The sequence below is a fragment of the Procambarus clarkii genome, chromosome 62, assembly GCF_040958095.1.
Source record: "Procambarus clarkii isolate CNS0578487 chromosome 62, FALCON_Pclarkii_2.0, whole genome shotgun sequence".
NCBI classification, from domain to species: domain Eukaryota; kingdom Metazoa; phylum Arthropoda; class Malacostraca; order Decapoda; family Cambaridae; genus Procambarus; species Procambarus clarkii.
In genome coordinates, this window is record NC_091211.1 from 27334783 (window position 1) to 27344901 (window position 10119).

Here is a 10119-nt window from a genome sequence, read left to right on the forward strand (position 1 = left end):
TGGACTTTTGGATAAGTGTCTAAAATATTAAAATGGTGTTGGATGCAAAGTACTAAATTTTTAAATGTTAATATACATATATTAGTAATAGTAGTTATTAATTCTATCGCCTAGGGTTTTTAATAAAATAAAAAATGGTTAAATAAAAATTCAAATTAGTTTTTATTCAACAGAATGTGTAGACAGAATAGGAATAATGAACAATTGTGGAGACAGGTGTACAAAATAGCACTCGTGCATAGCGTTTCGGGCAAAACGTAAATACATTTTTATTTCCAGATTACTTTAAGCGTGAAGGAGCGTGTTGGGAGACTTAACACTTAGAGGAGTAAGCTAACAAAAATGAGAAAGTTCAATAACATTGCATTTCTGCCTGAGACGCTAGGCGAGTTACGTGGCCTTGTCAGACTGTACAAATACCTGTCTTGTGTAATCTCTCACACCCATTGTACCTTGTAAACCAAATTGTTATATTAAAGAAAAAATTAAAAATTCAGTAAAAAATGTGACGCTTAAATATGACAGGGGAGAGATTATTGAAGTCAGTGGCTCCAGCAATAGTACAGTTGTTCACTTACATTAATAACAATGGAAATACTATGGAGTAATTTTTGAAAAGAAACAGAATAACATGACGTCACATGTATGTGTAAAAAAAAAAAAAAAAAAAAAAAAAAAAAAAAAAAAAAAAAAAATCGGAACAAAGTGAAATTGATTATTAATTCTTAGTGGGCTTAGCGGGCGGCTACCGGAGTGTGATGCTCCTTGGGACAGTCCTGTCCTTTTCTAACCTTGTGCTCCTGCTGCCGTCCTCTCCAATTGTGCTGAGCACCTTTTCCTTTTCCTTCTGTTTCGTTTTTCTCCCCCCTCTTCTCCTATCTGCTTGCCGTTTCCTGCCGACCTTTTGCTCGTTCTGGTTCTTCCCTTGGACTTCTTCTATTTTGACGCCCGGGTGCTTGAGGAGGCATACTCTTGCACCCGTAGAACTGTAGTACCCGACGTCGAGAGCGAGGGGAACCTTTTATTGTCAATCCCCACTTCGTCACTGAACCCGATCTCGACGGACTGTCGGTTTCTTAAGGTGGTGTTTGTGGGGCGTATACTCACGACGCACCCCTAGGAGGCCCCGGCATGATCGGTGATAGCTTCCTGTTGGGTGTCCTGCCTCTAATTGTGGCTCCATGGTGGGTGTGGGGGCACATTCGTGAATGAATATTCCTTTTCGTAGTGATGATGATCCCTGTTTCGACGGTTCCTGCTTTACCTTCTCAGGCTCGTGGGGTGGGCGACAAAGCCCCCGAATCGGTCTGTGTTGGAAGACCGGGCTCTGTAGCCTCTGCTGCATTGGGCCCTGACCTTGCTCCTCCTTTGGCCTCTTGACTCCTTCCCTTGGCTCCCCTCCCTCCTCTGTGGTTGGGTCGAGCCCCAAGCCCCCAGTGGTGACTACCTCGTCCCCTGGCGCGGCTCCATCTCTAGTTGTAACTACTGCGCCTTTTACCTCCTCTCTCTCTGGGGGTTCTCACCGCCGTCCTCGTCACGGCCGCCCTCGCTCGATTCCTTCCCGTTCTGCTACCTATCAAGCCTTGTTTTGGTCCCGCTTCGTGGGCCAAATATTTTGATCTCCTCCCTCTTGATTCTGCGCCTCCTGACGATTTCTCCCTTCATCGACATCTCATTGATTCCGTGGATGCCTCCGTTACTTTCAACCCCACTCGTCTCGGTACACGTGTCGTTGCTGCTCCTTCTCAGGATGCTGCTTCCCGCTTGGCTGCCTTATCTTGCCTTGGCGAGACCCCTGTTAGTCTCGAAGAACGCTCAGTTGAATGCCAGTGTTGGCACTATTCTGCTCCCGCCCCATGTTGCGACCGGTGTTCGGGACCTGCGCGACTGCCACGACGATATTCGACATATCCTTGCTGCCCAGGGCCATTCTATTCTCCAGGTGGACACGTTTACTCGTCCCCCTCGTGGTAGTCGCCGTCAACCCCTCCGGATTGTGAAGATTACCTTTGATGGTAGGACCCTTCCACCCTCTGTCATTCTTGCTGGTGCCAGGTGCTCTGTCCAGGAGTACATTCCTTCTCCTCGGCTCTGCAACAAGTGCTGGAGGTTTGGGCATGGTGCCCTCCGCTGCTCCGGGACTGTCTCTCTCTGTCCTTTGTGTGGTGGCGAAGGTCACTCTAAGTCGGAGTGCGCTTCTCCCCAGGCTCGTTGCCTCAACTGCGGTGAGGCCCATCCTACCTTCTCCCGTGCGTGTGTCCATTACAAGCTTGAGGCAGCCGTCCTCAACTTGAAGCACCGGGAGCGTTTATCTTTTCCTGAGGCGAGACACCAGGTTCGCCGGCTCCCGCCTTATGCTAATATCTCTTATGCTCGTGTGTTGCGCTCTTCCTCTCCTCGTCCTTCCCACCTTCCTCAGATTCTCAACCGTTTCCGGGCCTTGGACCCTGATACGCCCACTGCCCCCTCCTCTGTTCCTTTGGGTTCTCTCCCAAAGGATCCACCTCCTGGTCCTCTGTCTGGGGTTCCCCTCCTTTCTACCCAGTCTGTCTTGTCTCCTGTGTCTTCTTCCTCGTCTCCCTCCGTTCCTCCTTCCCATCCTTCCCCTCCATCTCTTGACTCTCCCCGCCACCTGTCGGTGCAGGCTGATGTCCATCGCTCTCCAAACGGCCGTCATGTGTGCTCTCGTTCAGCTTCTGTTGAGACGCTAGAATCCGTTGCCCGGTACGTGGTTGCTGGGACACCTGTCTCTTTAAGTCAGAAGCGCAAGCCTGGATCCTCTCATTCCTCCTCCCCGGCGGGTAAGAAGGTTTCACTTTCTTCCTCAGGCCCTACTTCTGCCCCTCTCGCTCCTTCCCCTCCCATTTCGGTGGTTGCGCCCCCTGTTCCTGCTATGGAGGTTTCTTTAGACCCCGCTTCCCTCTCGGTTGCTGCCCTTGCTGAGGTGTGCTCCCCTCTTTCTACCCCCCCCCCCCTCTTCCTGCTGCTGTCCTTGACTGCTCCCCTCCGTTGTCTCCTCTTTCCTCCTCCGGACCCCGCCCGCTCACCTCTGGTCTGTTCTCCCGCCTCCTTCCCTCCGTCTTTGCTCAGTTTACCCATGCCCCCTAACCCTGACTTTGCTGACCCTGATCCCGACCCTGATATTCTTTAACGTGCTCTGTTGCTCTTTCGCCTTTGTTTCTTCCTTGTTCTCTGTTTTTGTCCTTTCTCTTCTCGTCGATATATATTCTTCAATGGAACGTTCGAGGTTATTACGCCAATTTCCTCGAACTCCAACTTCTGATTTCGCGGTTTTCGCCCCCTTTGTGTCTGTCTCCAGGAGCCGATGCTTGGTGCTCGTCCTGGTCGTTTTCGTGGCTATTCCTTTCTCTCCCCCCCCCCCAGCCGTTGCTGGGGCTTCTAATTCTTCTGCACTCTTGATTCGTGCTGATGTTCCCTTTGTTCCTTTACTTTTTCCTTTGCCTCTCCATTGTTCTGCTGTCCGTATCTTTGTGGGGAAATGGTACACAGTTTGTTCCATTTATCTCCCCCCCGAGTGTCCCGCTTTCTCTTCCTGATTTGAAACACCACCTAGACTCCTTGCCGGAGCCTGTGCTCCTGCTGGGTGACTTCAATTGTCGTCATTCTCTTTGGGGTGACGTTCTGACGAATACCCGGGGTCGCCTTCTTGAGCCGTTTCTCCTCTCTTCTTCCCTGTCGCTTCTGAATTCTGGTGAGCCCACTCATTTGGACTCTCGGACTCGCACCCTTTCTTGTCTTGATCTTTCTCTCTGCTCTTCTTCTTTTTACTTAGATTTCACGTGGCAGGTTCTTGATGACCTCCATGGAAGTGATCATTTCCCCATCCTTGTTTCCTTTTTCTCTTTTCGCCCTTCCCTCTTTCCCTAGGTGGCAGTTTGCTAAGGCGGACTGGTCCCTATTTACCCTCAGTGCTGCTCTCTCTGACCTCTCCTTTCTGCTTCTCTCTCACGCTCTCCTCCTTTTTCATGACACTGTCTTCAACGCTGCCCTCCGCTCTATTCCTCGCTCTTCCTCTCGGGGTCCACGGAAGTGCGTTCCCTGGTGGAATGCGGACTGTGCTCGGGCTGTCCGCTGTAAGCGTGCAGCCTGGAAGAGGCACCGCCGTAGGCAGACGACCGATTCTTTTCTTTTCATTTCTTTCGGAAAGCGAGTGCAGTGGCCCGTAGGGCCATCCGTACGGCTAAACGTGAATGTTGGGCATCTTATGTCTCAACAATTGCGTCCGAAACTCCTCTGCCCCAGATCTGGAAGCGTATCTGCAAGATAGCGGGAAAGTTCATTCCCGATGTTTCACCGGTCCTTCACCTCCATGATACTCTTGTGGCGGACCCGTTGCAGGTCTCTTCCGTACTGGGTTCCCACTTTTCTTCTGTTAGCTCTGGTCTTCATCTTCCCCAATCTTTCCTTCTTCGTAAACCTGTCCTTGAGTCTCGTCCTTTAGATTTCTGCACTCGTCTTCAGCTTCCCTATAATGATCCCTTCTCTCTCTCTGAACTTCGTTCTGCCCTGGCCCTCTGCGGTTCTACGGCGGCGGGCTCCGATGGTGTTCATTATGAGATGCTTCGCCATCTCCCTCCGTGCACGTCTCAGGATTTACTGAGTCTGTATAATCGGATCTGGGAGTCGTCGTCAGTCCCTGAGCTCGATGCCGTTGTCCTCCCTGTTCGCAAACCGGGGTCTCTGGGTACTTCCCCTAAGGACTTTCGCCCTATTGCCCTCACAAGTTGTATCTGCAAACTCTTTGAACGTATGGTTAACGTTCGTCTGATGTGGTTCCTGGAACACCATCACCTCTTCTCCCCTTCTCAATTTGGTTTCCGCAAGTGCCGCAGCACGACAGATGTCCTGGTGAACTTGGAGGTCTGTATTCGTACTGCTTTTGCTGCGAAGACCTCCGTTGTTGCCGTCCTTTTTGACCTGGAAAAGGCTTACGGCACCACTTGGCGGTATCATATTCTATCTCAACTTCATTCTTTTGGCCTTCGTGGTCATCTCCCTCTCTTTCTCCGCAGCTTCCTCTCTCGTCGTTCCTTTTGGGTGCACCTTGGTACCGCTCTTTCTGCCTCTTTTCAGCAATACGAAGGTGTGCCCCAGGGTAGTGTTCTGAGCACTACTCTTTTTCTGGTTGCCCTCAATGGTCTTCTTTCCTCTCTTCCTTCAGGTGTCTTCTCCGCTCTCTATGTCGATGATCTTACCCATTGCTGTCAGGGTGATGATTCGCCTTTCCTTCAGCGCCAGCTTCAACTTGCAATTGATGCCGTGTCGTCTTGGGCCACCGATCATGGCTTCAAGTTCTCTACTTCTAAGACTTGTGCCATGACTTTTACGCGGAAACGGGTCGTTCTTCGTCCCTCTTTGTCACTTTATGGTCATCCTCTTGAGTACAAAGATTCCGCGATGCTTTTGGGGTTATTCCTTGACACTCGTTTGTCTTGGTCTCCCCATATCTCTTTCCTCCGTGTTGAGTGTTCTAAGGCCCTTACCCTCCTTCGGGTCTTGTCCCATACTTCTTGGGGGGCAGATGGGCGCACTCTCCTTGCTTTACATTCCTCTCTCGTCCTGTCTAAGCTCGATTATGGTTGCCCTGCTTACTCGTCTGCTTCTCCTACTCTTCGCCGTCTTGATGCTTTGCACCATACTGGGTTGTGCCTCAGTTCTGGTGCCTTTCGTTCGACTCCCGTCCTTAGCTTGTATGTTGACACTGGCTTCCTGTCTCTCCAGGACCACCGTGATCGCTACTGTCTTCGCTATCTTGCGTGGTCCTTACAACATCCTTCCTCTCGCCTCTGTCGGGCTTTAACTTTTACCCCTCCTGCGGTTCCTGTTCCTCTTCACCGCCTCCCTCTTTCTGTCCGGTTATCTCGCTTACAGGATTCTCTTAACGTTCGTGTTTCTAATGTTTCTCCTCGTGTTGTTCCTTCTTTGCCCCCATGGAGAGTCCCCCTTCCGCAGTTTTGAACATCCTTGACCCGCATCACTAAAGCTTTTACCCCTCCTACGGTTCTCAAACGCCTTTTCCTTGAGCACTTTTCTTCTCACTCCCGCTCCGTTTCCGTCTTCACCGACGGGTCAAAGTCTGCGGACGGTGTTGGCTACTCGGTTGTTTTTCCTGACCACACTTATATGTGTCGCCTTCCTCCGGAGACTAGCATTTTCACAGCAGAACTTTATGCTATTCTCTATGCTCTTCGTCTCCTGCTTTCCCGGTGTCAACCCTCCTTTGTGGTAGTAGTTGACTCTCGTAGTGCCCTCATGGCTTTAGGGTCCTTTAATCCGGTCCACCTGGTGGTCATCGAGATTCAACATTGGCCGTTTCTTATCTCCAGTAAATTTAAATCGGTTGAGTTTTGCTGGGTTTCTTGCCCCGTTGGTGTCTCTTTAAATGAGCGTGCGGATGCTGCCGCTAAGGACGCTATCCCACTTGTCCCATCTCCCATAAAGGTATTCCTTATTCCGACTTTTACCCGGTTATTCATTCCTCCATCCTTGCCCGATGGCCGAGTTGTTGGTCTTCTGTTGTTGGTAACAAACTGCGTACTCTTAAGAGTTGTGTGTCCCGTGGCCTTCCTCCTACCACCGTTACCGGAGGTGGGAAACGGCTCTGGCGAGGTTGCGTATTGGCCATACTCGCTTAACTCATGGTCACTTAATGGAGCGCCGCCCTGCTCCTTATTGTCCTAATTGCATTGTCCCTCTTACGGTCGAGCATGTTCTTCTTGAATGTTCTGACTTCCAGGACGAGCGTGTCTTGTTTTCCGACCGTCCCTCGCGGTCACTTGTCCCTTGATAGTATTCTTGGTGACTCGGATACTTTTGATATCGTTCGCCTTATGCGTTTCTGTTCTCGTATTGGCATCCTTGGTGATATTTAGCGCCCTCTGATTATCCCGGAACCCGACTGTACTACCGGGAACCTAAACATGAGGACGATGTAAACATGTATGGTAGACATACACCGTAATGTTACGTATCGGAAATCGCAAAGGAAAGAAATGAATGGCATAAATAAAGAAATGGGTGAGGGAGGTAGAGAGGCGTGAGGAAGGAATATGGGAGTAGCGATTAGTGGTCAGGGGAAAGGGAAAGTTTGAATGAGACAGAGAGACTGAGAAGGAGAGGAGTAGAAAGTAAGAGTGCTAGAATAGTAGAAAGATAGGAAGGTTGAAAGATGAAAGTAGCTGCCACCATCCATTCAAGTTAGTTAACTATAAGACAAGGACTGGAACTTGTCTGTACTTTAAACTGTTATCAAATGTTAGGATGTATCAACTGGAATCGTGTATTAGTACATGTAAGAATCTTTAAGTCAGTAAGCTCAGAGGGCTCTCCACTCTAGCTTTCAAAATAAGAAGTTTTAGGGAACAACATTAGTCAATCAAATATATATATGTAACATTAGATCTTCACTCATATGGTTTGGTGCCTTCTTTTGATAATTACTTCACTCATATGGATGTCATAATTTAAACAGTTAAACTTTGTTCACTATGTCACGATTAATATACAAGGTGAGTCGCCACCCAAGAATTTAAGGACACTACGGCTGACTCCACCTGAAAATCACACAACACACCAAATTTGTCACCTTAAAAGTTCAACTCGCCAATGGCTCGGGATCTACGTTGGATCGAGAGAGAGAGGTGGGGAAGGAGGGGACGGAGCTACGGCCGACAGTCACCGCCCTGGCGTCAGGCCAGTCTGGTGACTGGAACCTCTTAGCAGCGATCTAACTATCGCTCCTACTGAATCTTCAATCCTGTGTGGAATGTACAGTTCCCTGGGTATTTATGGGGGACACCGGGAGTTAAGCTCCGCCTACTAAGTAGATAGCTTCAGGCCACCTACCTACCATGCTTAAAAAAACGGTTTGTTTGATGGAAAGACATCACCAACCGTTTGCAATTATCAGCTTAGCAGAAAGCAAGGTCACTTCCCATGACCTGACCCGAAGGAAACCTCTGACCATTAAGTCTCTAGGTATGACTTCTTAGTTGCTGAAGACAGTCAGTCTGGCGCTTCAATTATCCTGTATAACTGACTTCAGTATGTTAAATAAAAAACAAAACACATTGTGTTACAATGCATGTTTACACCATACATACACATGGTGGGCGTGCACCATGCCTGATGTATGGTACGAGGAGGGAGGCCGGCTGTCCCCTGACGCAGGCGCGGCCAACAGTTTTAAATTAGTTTCTTAATGATCTCTGCGCAGTGCGTCTGTGGTGCTCAGTTTCTTAAGTCCGACCTAACAATGGTACTTGCTTACACTGCACACAAAAATCACAATAGCGTGATGCATCAAATGAACAAATCCACAAGGGCCGTGACGAGGACTCGAACCTACGTCCGAGAGCATCCCAGACGCTGCCTTAATCGAATGAGCTACGACATGGTCAAAAAGAGTAGAAACCAGGAGTTCTACTAGAAAAAGAACTTCTGGTTTCAACTCTTTGACCATGTGGTAGCTCAGTCGATTAAGGCAGCGTCTGGGATGCGCTCGGACTTAGGTGCGAATCCTCGTCACGGCTCTTGTGGATTTGGTACTCGCCTAATTGTGCATGTGGGGATTGATCTTTCTCTTTGGTCCCGCCTCTCAACTGTCAATCAACTGGTGTACAGGTTCCTGAGCCTACTGGGCTCTATCATATCTACATTGTAAACTGTGTATGGAGTCAGCCTCCACCACATCACTGCCTAATGCATTCCACCTGTTAACTACTCTGACACTGAAAAAGTTCCTTCTAACGTCCCTGTGGCTTATGTGGGTACTAAATTTCCACTTGTCTCTCCTTGTTCGTGTGCCCCTTGTGTTAAATAAGCTGTCTTTATCTACACTGTCCATTCGTCTGAGAATCTTGTATGTGGTGATCATCTTTCCCCTAACTCTCGTATTCCAGCGACACGAGGTTCAGTTCTCGTTCTCTCCTCGAGTGCGTGTGTTTAAGATGGTTGCCAGTGTGTGTTCCAATTTTACTCTAGTACTCTGCAACTCTGTAGTACTCTTATTCTGGGAGCCGGTCGGCCGAGCAGACAGCACACTGGGCTTGTGATCCTGTGGTCCCGGGTTCGATCCCGGGCGCCGGCGAGAAACAATGGGCAGAGTTTCTTTCACCCTATGCCCCTGTTGCCTAGCTGCTATATAGTCGTAATGGCTTGGCGCTGTCAATTAAATTCCCTGTTGCCTAGCAGTAAAATAGGTACATGGGTGTTAGTCAGCTGTCACGGGCTGCTTCCTGGGGGTGGAGGCCTGGTCGAGGACCGGGGGGACAAAAAAAAAAAAAAAAAAAAAAAAAAAAGGCCCCGAAATCATCTCAAGATAACCTCAAGATAGCCTTACTTTCCAACATGATTACTGTCTAGTAGGCATATTCTGCACGGCTTCTCTATATATTATTTAAGCTGTTGCAGCTGTTAGCTCCTCTAGTGTGTGTACATTCGAAGGTTGCTATAGTGCGTGTTCAAAGTTTGCTCTAATTTGTACATATTATAATGTCCCTTGTGTTGATATGCCCGAGGTTCCCCTAGGCCTAGTGCACAGTGGAAATATCTCGACACACATTTGTCTTAAAAATCCGGAACACACACACACATCCCACATGTACTTACATAAACATAAAGCTGCTAATGAACAAAGACAACTGAAGAGTGCGGGTGTTTGTGGGTACCGAGCAGCAGCGGGAGATGAAGCCGGTGTGTAGTGGTGAATACTGAGCACCAGCATGATGGGGGAGGGTGTGGGTGCTCTATATTACCTGGCATGTCAACCTGAGGGCCATGTGGGCCACATTGTGTTGTCATGAGGGCCACACACCACAACTGTGGCCCCCCCCTGAGGGCCATGTGGGCCACATTGTGTTGTCATGAGGGCCACACACCACAACTGTGGCCCCCCTGAGGGCCATGTGGGCCACATTGTGTTGTCATGAGGGCCACACACCACAACTGTGGCCCCCCTGAGGGCCATGTGGGCCACATTGTGTTGTCATGAGGGCCACACACCACAACTGATAAAGTCCTTTATTAAAAACTATTGCATAATATTTGTATTACATAAACTTAGACACATACAATGTGCATACAAATGGTTTACCGCCT